The sequence below is a fragment of the Lissotriton helveticus genome, chromosome 8 (assembly GCF_964261635.1).
Source record: "Lissotriton helveticus chromosome 8, aLisHel1.1, whole genome shotgun sequence".
NCBI lineage: Eukaryota > Metazoa > Chordata > Amphibia > Caudata > Salamandridae > Lissotriton > Lissotriton helveticus.
This window is the reverse complement of record NC_136069.1, coordinates 532,087,907-532,103,904: the sequence shown is the minus strand read 5'-3', so window position 1 is coordinate 532,103,904 and position 15,998 is coordinate 532,087,907.

The following is a 15,998-nucleotide window of genomic DNA, read 5'->3' as shown; positions in this document are numbered from 1 at the left end:
GCTCATTGTTGAATTCTTAATTATGTTACATTTTATTTTTCCTTTTCTGGAGTGGGTTGTTTTTTTAGAGGGGAATAGATTGGGAAGTAATATATAAATAAAAAAGGAAATATTAATATTTAAATAATGTATAAAACGTTTAGCACACAACGTTTAAAATGCACTACCTTTACAATGAAACTTTTACAACGTTAAAAGCATAGCAAGGCATGTATTTACATTAAATGTTTTAACTAGGCAGGTATTTTTACATTGTATACTATAACAACGTAAGTGTTGGTAAGTATATAAATATATAAAAAATTTTATAGCTTTGGATTTTTGGGTAAAGGGGTATTTTTAGTGTTCTTGGTCAGTTTTCAGTATTTGGGTAAAGGGGTCGTTTTAGTGTTCAGGGTTAGTTTTCAGTTTGGGGATTAAGGGGTATATGTTGTGTGCAGGGTCAGTTGTCAGTTTTTTGGTAAAGGGGTATTTTTAGGGTTCAGGGTCAGTTTTCAGTTTGTGGGTAAAGGGGTATTTTTAGGGTTCAGGGTCAGTTTTCAGTTTTTGGGTAAAGGGGTATTTTTAGGTTTCAGGGTCAGTTTTCTGTTTGTGGGTAAAGGGGTATTTTTTGGGGTCAGGGTCAGTTTTCAGTATTTTGGTAAAGGGGTATTTTTTGGTTTCAGGGTCAGTTTTCAGTTTGTGGATAAAGGGTTATTTTTGGGGTTCAGGGTCAGTTTTCAGTTTTTGGGTAAAGGGGTATTTTTAGGTTTCAGGGTCAGTTTTCTGTTTGTGGGTAAAGGGGTATTTTTAGGGGTCAGGGTCAGTTTTCAGTTAGTGGGTAAAGGGGTATTTGTAGGGTTCAGGGTCAGTTTTCAGTATTTGGGTAAAGGGCTATTTTTTGGTTTCAGGGTCAGTTTTCAGTTTGTAGATAAAGGGGTATTTTTAGGGGTTAGGGTCAGTTTTCAGTTTTTGGGTAAAGGGGTATTTTTAGGGGTCAGGGTCAGTTTTTAGTTTGTGGGTAAAGGGTTTTTTTTTGGGTTCAGGGTCAGTTTTCAGTTTTTGGGTAAAGGGGTATTTTTAGGTTTCAGGGTCAGTTTTCTGTTTGTGGGTAAAGGGGTATTTTTAGGGGTCAGGGTCAGTTTTCAGTTAGTGGGTAAAGGGGTATTTTTAGGGTTCAGGGTCAGTTTTCAGTATTTGGGTAAAGGGCTATTTTTTGGTTTCAGGGTCAGTTTTCAGTTTGTGGATAAAGGGGTATTTTTAGGGGTTAGGGTCAGTTTTCAGTTTTTGGGTAAAGGGGTATTTTTAGGGGTCAGGGTCAGTTTTCAGTTTGTGGGTAAAGGGGTATTTTTAGGGGTCTGGGTCAGTTTTCAGTTTGTCGTAAAAGGGGTAATTTTAGGGTTCAGGGTCAGTTTTGAGTTTGTGGCTAAAGGGGTATTTTGTGGGTTCTGGGTCAGTTTTCAGTTTGTGGGTAAAGGGGTGTTTTTAGGGTTCTGGGTCAGTTTGGGGTTTTAGGTTAGAGGGGTACAGGGTACAAATAAGGTAAATTTAAATGTCTATTAAATTAGTTAATTTTGAATACATTTTATATAAAATATTTCTATTAATATACATTACACACAATATTATATAATTAGAAATAGTTATGTTGTAATGTTATGCGTTGTAAAGGTATTTATTTTGTAAAAATATTTGTTGTAAATTAATGTGGTGTAATGGTATTTGCTTTGTTAAAGTTTCGTTGTAAAGGTATGCGTTGTAAAAGTATGTGTTAAAAGTTAATACATGTTTTATTTAATTGTATTAAATAGAAAAAAATTGAAAAATAATTTTTAAATTATCTCATAAATTATTGGTAATTAGTTGTAAATTATTATTAATAGGAAAGTAAGATAAATAATGATAGTTAATTAGTATTTTTAAAATATTAATTATTATGTTAAATTTAATTGTTAATCATTTATTAAAAATATTATATATATATATGATTTTTTCATTAATTTATTAATATATGAAGTATTTACTTTCCCTACTCTTGCACCCACTGGAGTGGGAATAGTAATTAGTATGGGTTCAGTGTCCAGCACCTTCCATGACTTTACAATTGGTGAAATGGGAATAGTAATTTGTATGGTTTTAATGTGTAGTATGGTTTTGTGAGTTTATAATTGGTGCAGTGGAAATAAGAAAACATTTTTTTATAATAAATACTTATTATTGGTAGGATAATATAATAAAGTTTTTACATTACATAGAACTTTTATTTTCTCATTATAATTATTGTTATTGTAGTACTTAAAATATTAATACATTTTTAAAAATATTAAAATTTATAAGGCATTTTTAAATAGAATATTTCATATGCAATTAATATTTATATACAATAATAAAGAAGGAAACATACACAGGGTTAAATGCAATAAATGAAAAACTGTTTATTAACATATAAAAAAAGAATTGTAAGTAGAGATTAATTTTTTATTTCTATTGAAATTTTTTAATACACAGTTTTTATTATCCCAAAAAATATATGAAGTACATATATATGTTTTTAACACATAAATGATATTAACATAATTTTATGTTTTTTTACATATATTCACATTTAAATAGTTTAAGAAACAAATTGGTAATATGTACTTTTTATTTAATAACAAAAATTTTATTCACATACACATTGAATATATTGTCATTGAAAAATATGTACATTTATTTTGTAACAGTAACATTTTTGTTTTTTACCAAGTCATGTTATATTTTTTTTAAATATTATTATGAATATTGAACATATTTATAATATTATTTTTTACATAGATAAACACCCAATTTTTTTTATATACATACATAATGTTTAAAATAATATTTCCAATTTTTAATAACAATTTATTTGTAACAAAGTTATATATGCAATTTTTTTTTACATATACATTATTTGCTAAATGTATTTATAAATCATCAAATATTATTTAAAGTATCACATAACAGTTGAATAATTATTTCAAAGTAATGAATATTTATGAAATAATTTTATACAATTTAAATAATTATTTACACTTAATATAATACTCTGTGTATTTTTTTAAGTGTTGGAATATAGAAATTAAAGAGGATTTTGCTGTATACAGGGACTACTTTTTAACCGCGTAATGTTACTTAGGCTTATTTGGTGCTTCAACAGATCGCGGTTGGATGCTGCTTCGCGTTAGAGAGGGTAAGTTTGTTTTAATTGTTTTTTACAAGTTAATGAAGTTATTGTTAGTGTATGTGTGTTGTGTTTAGGTTTATGTAGGTAGAGTTACTAAGAGAAGATTGTGTGTTCGGTGTTAGGTAGAGTGTACGATATTTGATTTTTACCGCGTTTTTGTTGTAGGTGTGTGAGGTGAGGTAATATGTTTAAATGTTACTAAGATAATATGTTTGATGTACAAATATGTGTATTTATATATGTATGGGTGTTTTTGTGTGGGTGGGTATGTATTTTATTTTTTCTAGGTTATCGTCGCATTTCGCTGTTTTGGAGGACTTCCTTCTTTTTTGATCAGAGCTGTGTGACGAGTATTATATACTCTTATTTTTGCACACAAATGTTTGGGATTTCAAGTTTTCCTGGAGCGTTTTTTTTTTCTGCATTACTGTTTTTCGGGTTTTCTATCGTATCTCGTGTCTATTAAAGTGGAAAGGAGTCGCTATGGATTTGCTTGTATTTTTGCATTTGTTTTTGGGCTTCCATGGATTGTATGGGTTTTTGCAATGGTGTCGTATGGATTGCTTGGAATTGGATTACGTTTGAAGCTGCAACAGAAATGTAAGCATTTTCAGAACATTTAATGGGTGGGGAAACTGTTTTAAATTTTGCTTTACTTACGTTGTATGTAACATTTTGTAAATACATTATCTAAATACATTTTATATATGTTAATATTATGTATTTGATAATTTAATTGTAAATTGTTACATGTTATAATCAAGGATTTTAGGAAAAAAATGCTTAATTTAACGTGTATAGTTATGTAATGTTTTAAAGAATTGTTTTTGCTATCATTGATAGATATTCTAGTCCTTTGCTAGTTGGATAGAGGGTAACTTGACTTTGGAGTGTGTTATACATTTTTTTAGTTTCTTTGGTGAGTTTAGGTCCGATCAAAGTTACTGATTGCTCCATTCGGAGCTCCTGGTAACTCTGTTCTTTTTGTAAGGATTGTATTAATTTGTGAAGGGTAGGCGTTCCTCGGCCTGTAGTTGCTTGGAAGGCATTGTGCCATCCTTCAACTGCATTGTTTGTTTTTGCTTCCTTATTTAGTGTGCTAAGGTAGACATTCCACCAAGCTATTTGGTATTTGGGTTGTCTTCTATGGCCTTATCTGTGTAGCCTTCCTACCCATGTGTCTTCGAAGTAGTCAAGCATAGGGCTTAGTTTATCTTCGTTTCTTTTATAGTAGGGGCTGTCTATTAATAAGTTATAGTGCTCAGTTACATCTGTTAGTGGAACATAGGCTAGGGCGATGAGTTTTTTGATTTGATAAGCAAATGTGCTATCAGTGGCGTATTGGATACTCAAGGTTGATTTTTGTAGATGTCGCCAGATACATTGATTAAAGTGGTAATAGCAACCTTGTATTGCTGTGTGTGGGTATGTTTTAAGGATGCTGTTTATCATTGCTTTTTCAAAGTCAATGATAATATTTTGTGGAAAATAGTTGTTAGTATGTTGAATGACTTCAGTTAGTATTTCTTGATAGGCAGCTTGCTGTTTGTTTGGTAGAAGGGCATAAAGGAATGGAATATTTGCATTTTGGAAATGACCATGGATGGTGTATAATTGATAAAAAGGTTTGGGGCATACAGAAAAAGTACCGTCCATCATCCAAGTTTGGCATTGGGTAAGTTTAGTCATGTTGTTTGCTGTGGCAAACACTATAATTCTTTTATCTTTTGATTTGTTGTCATAGAGTATAACATTTTCTTTATTGTGAGTTACAGAGAGTTCAGGGGGAATTTGGACTTCTTCTAAAGTTTTTGGTGTGGGAGGAGTAGTGCATGTTGCTCTTTTTTGTCTAGCTACAGTTCTTTTAAGGGATTCGATAGATGGTAATTGGCTAGAAGCATGTTGGGGAAGTACACTTAAATGGTGTTTCAGAATAGCAGTTGTTGGTTGATCAGTTCTAGTACTAGCTTCTTTAAGGGAATCTAGCATTTGTCTAATCTCTATTTCTGTTACATTGGGTGGGTGATTATGTTCTTTAGTATAAGTAACAGTAGTTTCCTGAGTTATAGCTCTACCATAACATTTGTTGGCATAATATTTCGTACACTTCCAAAACACTTTCAAATCTTTTTGTTTCTCTTGAGTGTAGACATATCCCATGTAACAAAGAAGCATTTTCCCTTTTTGTGAATAAATGAATTTAGCTCCTTCAGTCATGATTGTATTGTAGTGCTAGGAGGTAATTAAAAGAGAATGTCATTACATTTTTAGAAAAAATAATGTTCTAATCACATTATACAGTTTAATACATTTTTATTTTACCTGTAAATCTTTTGATGATTTCAAGTCGTTATTTCCAGGTGTTGATGTTCTTCAAACTGTTATTTTCTGTGTATATCTTTTTGTACCTGTGGCAGTTGAGAAAATGTGTACAAATATTTTATTACTATTTATGATATTTTGATAGACGTTTTTAGCTACTTTCTATTTAGTTACCTATCTATTAAATGTTGAATTTACATTTCTAATATATACTTACTTATTTATATGTAACTTTTGATGTCCAGGTGTTGTGTAGGTCTTCTGTTTTTTCTTTTTGTCTGTAGGCTGAGTGGTAAAAAAAAATACATATATTTGAGGTATTTGGCTTTTAAACATAGGTGTGAGGTTTGAGAGTTACATTTTCGCTGACTAATAATGTAGTAGTACTTACTTTAGATATGTGTAGCTCTCTTTATGTTGAAGTCAATCAGTTTTCTTTCTGAAATCCTGCAGAGTTTCGTCTTCCTTTAGTTAGGAGATGTATCCTGCATTTTTAGTTTGCTGTGATCTCGTTTATATAGTATTAGTTTAATTGTTTCAGAAATAGGATTGGTTGTTTAAATTGATAGTCTGTTTTTATTTGTGGATTTGAATTTTTTTCTCTGTTATGCTAATTGCTTTCCTTATATGGGTGACGCCAATTAACGTTTATTGAATGTGTAAGGCCTTATTTAGTATAGGTAATGTTATCTTGATATTTGTAAAGTGGAGGAATATATATAATTAGCTGTAAGAAATGTGTAGTGGTTCGAAACATTGTTTATGTATTATAAAATGTATGTTTGTATTTATTGTGTGTTGTAAATGTTAGGAAAATATATAATATATTTTATCTATTTATATTAACAATATCTGAATAATTATGATTAGTATGACTCAATTTATAAATAATAAAGTCATTTATTCTAGGATGTATTAATGGCGATATTTTTAAAAATCGATCAATTTGCTATCTATATTTTTGTATTCGATATTTTGACTGTTTTTATATAAATATGTAATAATCGATGTTTTAGAAATCGATAATGTTGTCAGTCGATATTGTTGTAGTCGTTGTTTTTAGTAGTCGATATTGTGGAATCGATATTTTTGAGGTTTATTGTTTAAGTATAGTCAATCGATAATTTTGTTGTCGATAATTAGTCATCGATATTTTGTCCAGTCGATATTCGGTCTGTCGAGGTTATGTCAGTGATCCCTCTAGGGGTACCACCCTCACGTAACCCAAAAGCGAAACTCTTGGAGGACGCTCTAGGGTATCTCCGGTGATCACATCAAAGACGATTAGCCAGAAAGACACCACTTCCAGGCAGCTCCACGCCAGGTGGATCAATTCAGCACAGGGCACAGCATACGCAGAAAGCATCCTTAATCAAGCCTATCCTGTGCAACTCCTCTGCATTGTGGTATAGCCTTTGCAGATACTTAAAGTGGACCAGGCACAGCCTGTAATTGGGCAAAAGCGCCCAAGACTAAGAGCAGCAAAACTTCCATTGCTCCTCTGCAATGGAGATCCCAAGGTCAGTGGACCATGACTCCCTGGCTCAGGGACTTGGACCGGCGCTGTGTCCTGCATGCCAGCCTAAAGCCGCGTGATCAGTCTGCATTAGGAGACATTAACAAGAATGGCCTCTAGCAACTGGAACGTAGGTGGAGCTGCCAGAAACGAGTCATGAAGTATGCATACGGCAGCACACATAATGTATGTGAATGTGTCTAGCAACATGGCGTCAAGACCCTGCAGGGACTGCTGTGGCATGATGAAGGTGCCATCTGGGGAGATGGCTCCCATTGTAGTCAGCTGTAATTGACGCAGTACACTATAGGTGCCAGTATAAAGTGTGATAGGTAAGGAGGCATGCCCAGTGAGCGCGATCAAAGAGGTGAACAGACTGCACAAGCGGGCAGGCCGCCTTCATCCGCTCCATGCCCATACCATGCAGGCCACAGTGTCAATTTCCATCCTTGGGCACCTGGGATTCTGATACAATGCCATCTGGAGGGGACAAGGAGTCACGTGATCATACTCAAGTGCTGTGGGGGCCTGAAATTGCGTAGGAAAGAAACAGTAATGTACAAACTGCACCTGGATGCTGAAGTAATACAGATCCATCTCTGGTGCCCCCAGTCCTTCCTGTTCAAATGGGAGGGTTAATATTTCACTTGCTATCCTAGGCTGCTTCCTTGTCCATGCTAGGGCCACTAAGTGAGACTGTAACTGTCACCTGAAACACAACGGAAATGACAGGGGCAGATTTAAAAATAGGTAAAGAAATCTAGGAAGCACCACCATCTTAGCAATAGCCAATCTCCCAGTGAGAGAAAATGGGAGCTTTGTCCAGGCCTCCACTCGCTCCTCTAGCCAGGTCATCAAACAGCCATAGTTTGCCCTCGACAGCTCATCTACGTCATGGCTCAGCCAGTCACCCAAGTATTGTACGGGCTCCCTCACCCACCACAGCGGAAAGTCCTCTGTCGCATCTGTCAGTGGATATAGTATCAACTTAGCCCAATTTATAGTTATTCCAGCTATGCCTTCAATTTTGATGAATTTTCTAATCAGCGGGTCAAAGTCATGTCGCAGGTGCCTCACATAGAGATTACCAACATCTGCATACATAGATACTAATATTTAATGGGGTGTAAAGGCCAGACCATGATTGAAGTGATGCTGCCTGAGCCGAGCCGCCAGCGACTCCATGTCTATAGCGAACAGAATAGGTGACAGATGGCTCCCTTTTTGCTTGCCACGCAATATCGTGAAGGAGATGTGATCATCCTGTTTACTCTCAAATATGCACCTGGCTCAGCATAGAGGATGCCAATCAGTTGAATGAACCTGGGGCTAATTCCAAGGTAGGAAAATAGTGCGAAGAGGTAGGGCCACTCAAGTGAATTGAACACCTTAGTGGTGTCCAAGAAGATCGCAGCTTCTTTCAGGGCAGGGTCAATGGTGTGCACAAGTGAGAAGGAGGTACCAGAATTGTGGGCCGTTGACTTTCTAGGCACAAAATCCGATTGAACTAGTCACGTTATTAGTGGAAAGAGCAGAAGCAGCTGTGAGGCTATTGATAAAAGCTCTTAAACAGGATAAATTGGAAGAACAGGTTTATTAGTACAACCATCAACAGCAAGCCACAACAATTGACTCAGTATTAAGAATGTAAACATTCCATCAATGATGTAGAGTACACAGTGTTCCATTAAAGAGACAGCAACCATAACACATCCCCTAACCAAAAATAAAAAATAAAAAATACGATTTAAAGACAAAAACAGCATAAAAAGAATCTGTACAAAGATAACTTAATACAGAACATAATCCTTAAACTTCCTGGGAGCCTGTCTTGTCCTAGGAACTAGTTTTGACCTACCAAGAACATTTTCTTGGCTTTGACCAGAAGAAGTGCAAGTATGACTGGAATTATCAATAGGCCCAGAACCACTTTTGGAATGATCTTTAAACTCGGTACACTTTGCCAATCTAGACATGTTCCAAGTGCACCCATTGTCTAAAGTCACAACATTTTTTCTAATAGCAGTAATGATGAAAGGACCACTGAAATTGGGAGTACCCTTGTGTCCATACTTTGGCTTCTTCACAAGAACACTATCCCCAACATTCCATTTCCTAAATTTGACAGCCATCCTATCATCATAACGTTGTTTATACTTCCATTGATATTCAGCCAGCGCATCTCTCCTTCTCAACTCATTCTTAACACTATCATTACAAACCCTCTCCGGAAGCCAAGCTGGGTTGAGCTTGGAATTAGCCAATCTCCCCCTCAATGCTTCAAAAGGAGACTTTTGCATGATAGCATTGGGAACTGTGCGATGTGCCCACCAGGTCTCCCTCAACACACTACTGAAAGAAACCTTAGACTGCAAAGCCCTTTGTGCACAACACTTTACAACCCTATTCATTCGCTCAGTAAGTCCGTTCGCTTGAGGCGAATAAAGAGCTGTCTTCTGGTGAACAATCCCAAGATCTTTAAAAAAAACAATCCATCTCATTGGAGGTAAATTGTACCCCATTGTCAGTAAGCACATACTTAGGCACCCCTTCTGACACAAATACATCCTTAAGAAACTCAATAATGGCTCTAGAATTCACCATGCCAATGCATTTTGAAATCACCCACTTTGAAGTGTAATCCACCAGCAATACCACAAACCTCTCATGTGAGGGCATGAGCTCAAAAGGACCCGCTATGTCCAAACCCACTCTTGTCCAAACTGTAGCAGGAACATCTACTGGAGAAAGAGGAGATTGACTAGTGGTGTGTGATTTGTCATTAGCAGCACACAAATGACAATCCTTTACAACAACTTCCACCATCCGATCCATACCAGGCCACCAGTCTCTCTCTCTGATGCGAGCCTTGGTGAGATTCCTCCCCAGATGGCCCTCATGAGCCAAATTGACAACTTTCTCTCGCAAATCACCTGGAGGTACCAGTCTGTCCCCTCTCAGTAAGTTTCCTTGACAAAACGTCAAATCATTTCTAACCGTCCAATATGGCTTTAATTCATTATCCAGTTGATCATACCTAGGCCAACCACTTCTGATGATATCCCTCAAAGATTGAAAAACAACATCATTTGCAACACAACTTGACCATTCATCCTTAGACAAAGAAGATTCCAGTACCCAATTTACACATTCTAAACTACCTGAAAAACCATCCCTTTCAATCTGCAATCTGGATAAACAGTCTGCAGGCTTGTTATTTTGGCCAGAAATGTACTGTACAATAAAATTAAACTCTTGTAGTCCTTCACTCCATCTCTTCAATCTAGGTGTCATATGATCACTTTGATGGCATGAAAATATCTGAACAAGAGGACGATGATCAGACCTCACAACAAACGGAATGCCCCATAAAAATAATTTGAAATGATGTATCGACCAAAATACAGCCAACGCTTCTCTCTCAATGCAAGAGTAATTCAATTCTGCATCCTTCAAAGCTCTTGAAGCAAAAGCCACCACAACTTCCTCCCCATTCACAATCTGAGAAAGTACCGCGCCAAGACCTTTAAGGCTGGCATCGGTAGTGACAATGGTTTTTAATTTAGAATCAAAATTACCCAAAGTGGGCATCTTGCCAATCTCAGACTTTATTAAAGGGAATGCTTCCTCACAATCACTAGACCAAGTGAACCGTACACCCTTTTTCAAAAGAGATCTTATAGGCTCAACAATGCTTGCGAAACCTTTAGCAAATTTGGAATGAAATTCTGCCATGCCCAAAAAAGACCTAGCCTGGTCTTTATCTTCTGGAGCCGGTGCCTTAACAATACTCTCAGCCAATTCTAACTTCGGTTGTATCCCTTTCCCAGAAATTACATGCCCAAGATAAGTAACTGAATCCAAACCAATTCTGCATTTCTCTCTCTTAACTGTGAGTCCCCTATCAGATAATCTGTCTAACACCGACCTTAACACAGCATCATGCTCCTTTGTATCCACACCATAAATCAAAATATCGTCCTGGAAGAACATCACATTCCGTAGATCTCCAAGAACCATTTTCATCACCCTTTGAAAGCAAGCAGCAGCCGAGGCCAACCCAAAGGGCATTCTTAAGAACTGATAAGCACCAAGGGGTGTAACAAAAGGTGTTAAATGTCTGGACTCCTGATGTAAAACAATTTGGTGGTACGCAGAAGAGAGATCTAGAACACTAAACATGTTTGCTCCTTTCAAGATACTAATTGATTCAGAGATATTCGGCAAAGGCTGCCAATCGACCCAAATACATTCATTTAGTCCACGCAAATCGGATGTACGTCATTACGATGCACACTTTTACAACGCGTTCCATTACAACGCGGTTGTAACAACGCAAGTGGTTACAACGACTTGCGTTGGGGGGGCGCAAATTAAAAATGTTTAATTTACTATTCCAACACCAGTCCCCGTGGATAGTAGGGAAGGTGTTGGAATAGTAAATTAAATGATTTACTATCCTTGAGCGCCCCCCAGCGCAATTCGTTGTAACAACTTTCGTTGTTATGACCGCGTCGTAATGGAACGGCGTTGTAATGGTTGCGTCATAAAAGTCGCATACCACGCAAATCCACACACATTCTCACCGCTTTACCACCATCCTTGGGTGCTAAAACTATCGGACTCAACCATTCTGAAGACTCTATTTCTTCTATTACTCCCAATTTCAATAATTTCTCAATCTCCAGTTTCAAAGGCTCAACCATCATATTCGGAACTTTCCGAACTTTATGTACACACGGTTTTGCTGAATTCTTAAGAATAATCCTGTGTTAAAATCCCTTTAAACATCCCAGTGTATCCGAGAATACTTTAGGAAATTCTGAAAATATTTTGTCAGATTCAGACACACTGCTAACTCCATCAGGAAGAGTAGAAGAAAGTAAGTCTTCCATAAGCATGACTTGATCATGAGGATTTTTAGCACAAGGATTTAGGATTATACCAAAGTCATGTTGATGTTTCCATCCGAGAAGATTATCTCCTCTCACAGCCACATAAACTTTGCCAGTAATTTCTTTACCTCTGAAAGAAATCTTAGCTACAGTATACCCCAAAATATCTATTTTCGATCGACCATAGCTTAAAGGAGCAATGTCTGGAGGCAAAAGTGGAACATTTTCTAGACCGACAACCTCATCCCAAATTTTGTTTCCTATCAAAGTAAAAGAAGATCCTGAGTCCGCCATAAGTTTAAATACATACTTATCAATAACTATATCACAGAAAGGCATAGTAATTCGTTCAGAATCAACATTCTCTCTAATATCTTTTACATTTGATACAACCACAGTGCGTACAATGTCAGACACATTTTCATTAGACTCTTTCTTTTTGTTAGACTTACAAACACGAGCATAGTGACCTTTACCCCCACAATTGTTACAAATACTATCTCTTGCAATACAATTCGGGAAATTAGAAGTGTGAGAAAAACTACCACATCTGAAACAACGCATTGTCTGATTAGAATATGAATGTTGTTGCCGAAAATCTCGTTCTTTAGGTAAGGAAGTCTCTTTACTAAAGGAAGGACGACTTTCTTGAGAACCCTTCTGAGTTAACAAGTTCTTTTGAGGCAATTTGTTTCTTGCATTAACCAAAACTTTGGCAATAGCATCAGGACACTCTTCTAAAAAATCATCTTCTTCTAGTCTATGTACTACATCTTGACTTTTCTTTTTAATGTCAACCGAAGTTTGATTTGCTTCTTCTTTATTTTACCTTATTTCTTTAACCCAAGTGGAAGTATTCTCCATGCCCTCTACAATAGCCATAGCCTCTTTCAGAGTAGGATTCTTTGATAAGAGTTTTTCTTGGACTCTTGTGCTGTTCGTGCATCTCACAAGCTGATCTCTGACAAGTGATTCTGATAGATCTCCAAAATCACATGTGCGTGCAAGAGTTTTTAGAACAGCTACATAGGTACCTACTCGTTCAACAGGACTTTGTACGCGAGTGAAGAATCTATGGCGTTCTAAAACAACATTAATTCTTGGACCAAAATAACTTTCTAACATAGACATAGACATTTCAAAAATATCTGAAGGTTCACCATCAGCTCCACCCACTGGTATAGTATCCATGCTATCATAAGTGTGCCTACCTTCAACTCCCAAATTATGCAATAAAATTGCTTGCTTCCTAGCGGCCGAAAACTTTCCCCCTCCAATTGCCACCAAATAAGAATCAAAAAGATTTTGCCATCTCTTCCAAGGAAGTATAGGTTCTCGTTCCTCAGAAAGAAAAGGTTGGGGTTGTGACATGCTGGAAGTAGTAGCCATATTGTTATAGTAATGGGATGTTAAGAACAAAAATAAAGCCAAATTCAAATTATGAGTGTCTGTTTTGGAATAAAAGAAATGTGACTCACTTCCCAGACAAAATCATGAAAAAACAATGTGCTGTCGTGCACATCGACGTGATCAGTTAAAGTTGTAACGCTAAAATGCGCTGCCGTGCGCATTGGCGTGATCAGTCATGTGGTAATCCTAAAATGATGTGGTAATCCTAAAATGCGCTGCCGTGCGCATCGGCATGATAACTTACTATGGCAACCAAAATGTGATGCCGTGCGCATCGGCGTAATGAGTTACAATGGTAAAGGTAATCCAAAATGGCCGCTGTGATGACGCTGCACGTTACGTTGCGTGCGTTGCGTGCCTCAAAGGTCAGGGTTCTCCAGCATCACGTCGTTCAGTCAGAGGAAGCCAAGTCAGCTGGAGAACGTTCCGTATGAGCTAGCGCGTGTGAAGACTACACGCAGCTCAGGCTACACGCGATGTCACACGCGGCTCAGGCTACACGCGATGCTACACGTGGCTCGTTTCAAAGGAAAACAATGTGCAGGAAGGCAACGGTCACAGATGAACAGGTGAATCAAATCAACACAAAGTTACCTGTTTTTCGAAATATCTGCACAAACAGTACATCAGAATATCCAAAAGTAATCCACAGACATGTAGTAGATGGCAGGCAAATAGTTAACGATTTTTTAACATTGTGAAAATCCAGATTTTTCACAATAAAAATAATCATCCAAGGAAAGTAGAGTTCAGAAATCCAAAAGAAAGTGCTGCAGTACAAATCCAGATAGTCTGCAGTATTTGTGCAGTATGATGCTGCAATAAATCCAATAGTTTGTAGTATCTGTACAGTATCCAAGTACAGTAGTTGGTCCAAAATCCAAATTTGTCCAAACCAAGTCCAAACCAAAATTCCAATTGTAGGGGAATTGATGGTTGTAAATGCTTGTCCCCAATCAAGCCTTGACCCTCGTCGCCAGTGATAAAAGCTCTTAAACAGGATAAATTGGAAGAGCAGGTTTATTAGTACAACCATCAACAGCAAGCCACAGCAACTGACTCAGTATTAAGAATGTAAACATTTCATCAATGATGTAGAGTACACAGTGTTCCATTAAAGAGACAGTAACCATAACACCTATCAGTTTGGAAAGGATTTGTTATCCATGGTAATTATGGATAAAGGTCCATACGACTCACATCACTGTGGTTCCTTGTCTGGCTTCAATATAGTTACAATTAATGCTTTCTGCAAATAGGTGGGGAGAACTCTTGCCGCAAGGGACTCCTCATACATGCCAAGGAGGTGCAGAGCCAGGATAGGAGCAGACTGTTTATAATATGTGGTAGAGAGGTTATCCAAGCCAGGGGCCCTGTCTGTGGGCAATGCATTTATGACCTGAATCATCTACTCCACCATGAAGGACTAGCTGAGGAACCCCTGGGGGCCCTCCTCAAGCCACAGCAGCTTCACTCAATCAAAGTAAGAGGCAAGCCTGGTTGGGGTCTGTGCAGTTTAGCCATGTATAAGGGGGTATAGAACTTGAACATCTCCTTCTGTTTGGCCTCCACTCCAACAATCGTGCAACTAAGCAATGTAATCTCTTGCCTTTGGTTTGTGTAGCAGTTTAGCAAGTGTTTTCCCTGCCCTCTTTCCCTCACCATAGCATTGAGCGTGAGCCTCTTTCCCGAGATAATGAGTGGCCTCCTCAAATTCAGCTCGTTTGCCTTGGATGGCTGCCAGCGTAGATGGATTACAAGTCACAATTTCCTCTTCAAGTCGCTTCAGCTCCCAGTGCAGTGCTCACAAAATGCCTGCCTGCTTTGCTATGCACACCCTTCGAATGACATCCTTAAAGGCCTCCCATAAGGCAGACTGAGAGAACACTGTCCTAGCATTGTGCTCAAAGTACTCCACAATTGCTGTCTGAGTCCTATCGCGGAAAACCTGGTCATGCAACATCACAGCCGGAAGCTGCCATATGAAAGCACGAGTTTTATAATTGGGGTGTCATCTCCATTAATACTGGAGCATGGTCAGATAGTGTCCACAGCAGGTGTGTGGCGTGAGTGGTCCAGGCATGTATATCATGCGTAGGTAAACAGAAGTCAAAGCTTGACCATGTGGGTGTGTAGTGATTATGCACATGCCTTCACGCTGTCCTCATGCAGGAGTGCCAGAGATCAATGAGGTCATTGTCGACCATTGTAAAAAGCAATTTCTTGGCAGCATTTGGGTGAGTGCTCTTGGAATCATTAGATATATCTGCTTTAGGGTCTTGGACCATGTTGAAGTCCCCCTCCCCACAGAAGCGCCCCAGAACCAAGCGTGCCCGTCAGTCTCCAGACCTCTGCACAAAATTGAAGGTCATCTAAATTTGGATCATATATGGAGAGGAACCTGAACATGCAGTGTCCCAGACAGTAAAACGTATCACCCTGGGTGGTTGCAGAGAACTTTGTGTGTGAGCCAGGGCAAGCCCTTATAGATTAAAATGGGTCTGCCACACATGTAGTTAGAATAGTACACAACATGTCTCTTGCCTATCCACCCCTCTCAGAATTGTGCCTGCTTACTCTCTATTAGATGAAGTTCCTACAGCATCCAAATGTCTGTGCCATGTCTGTGCAGATATGCCAAAACATGCCTTTCCTTGCCCCTATCGTTGAG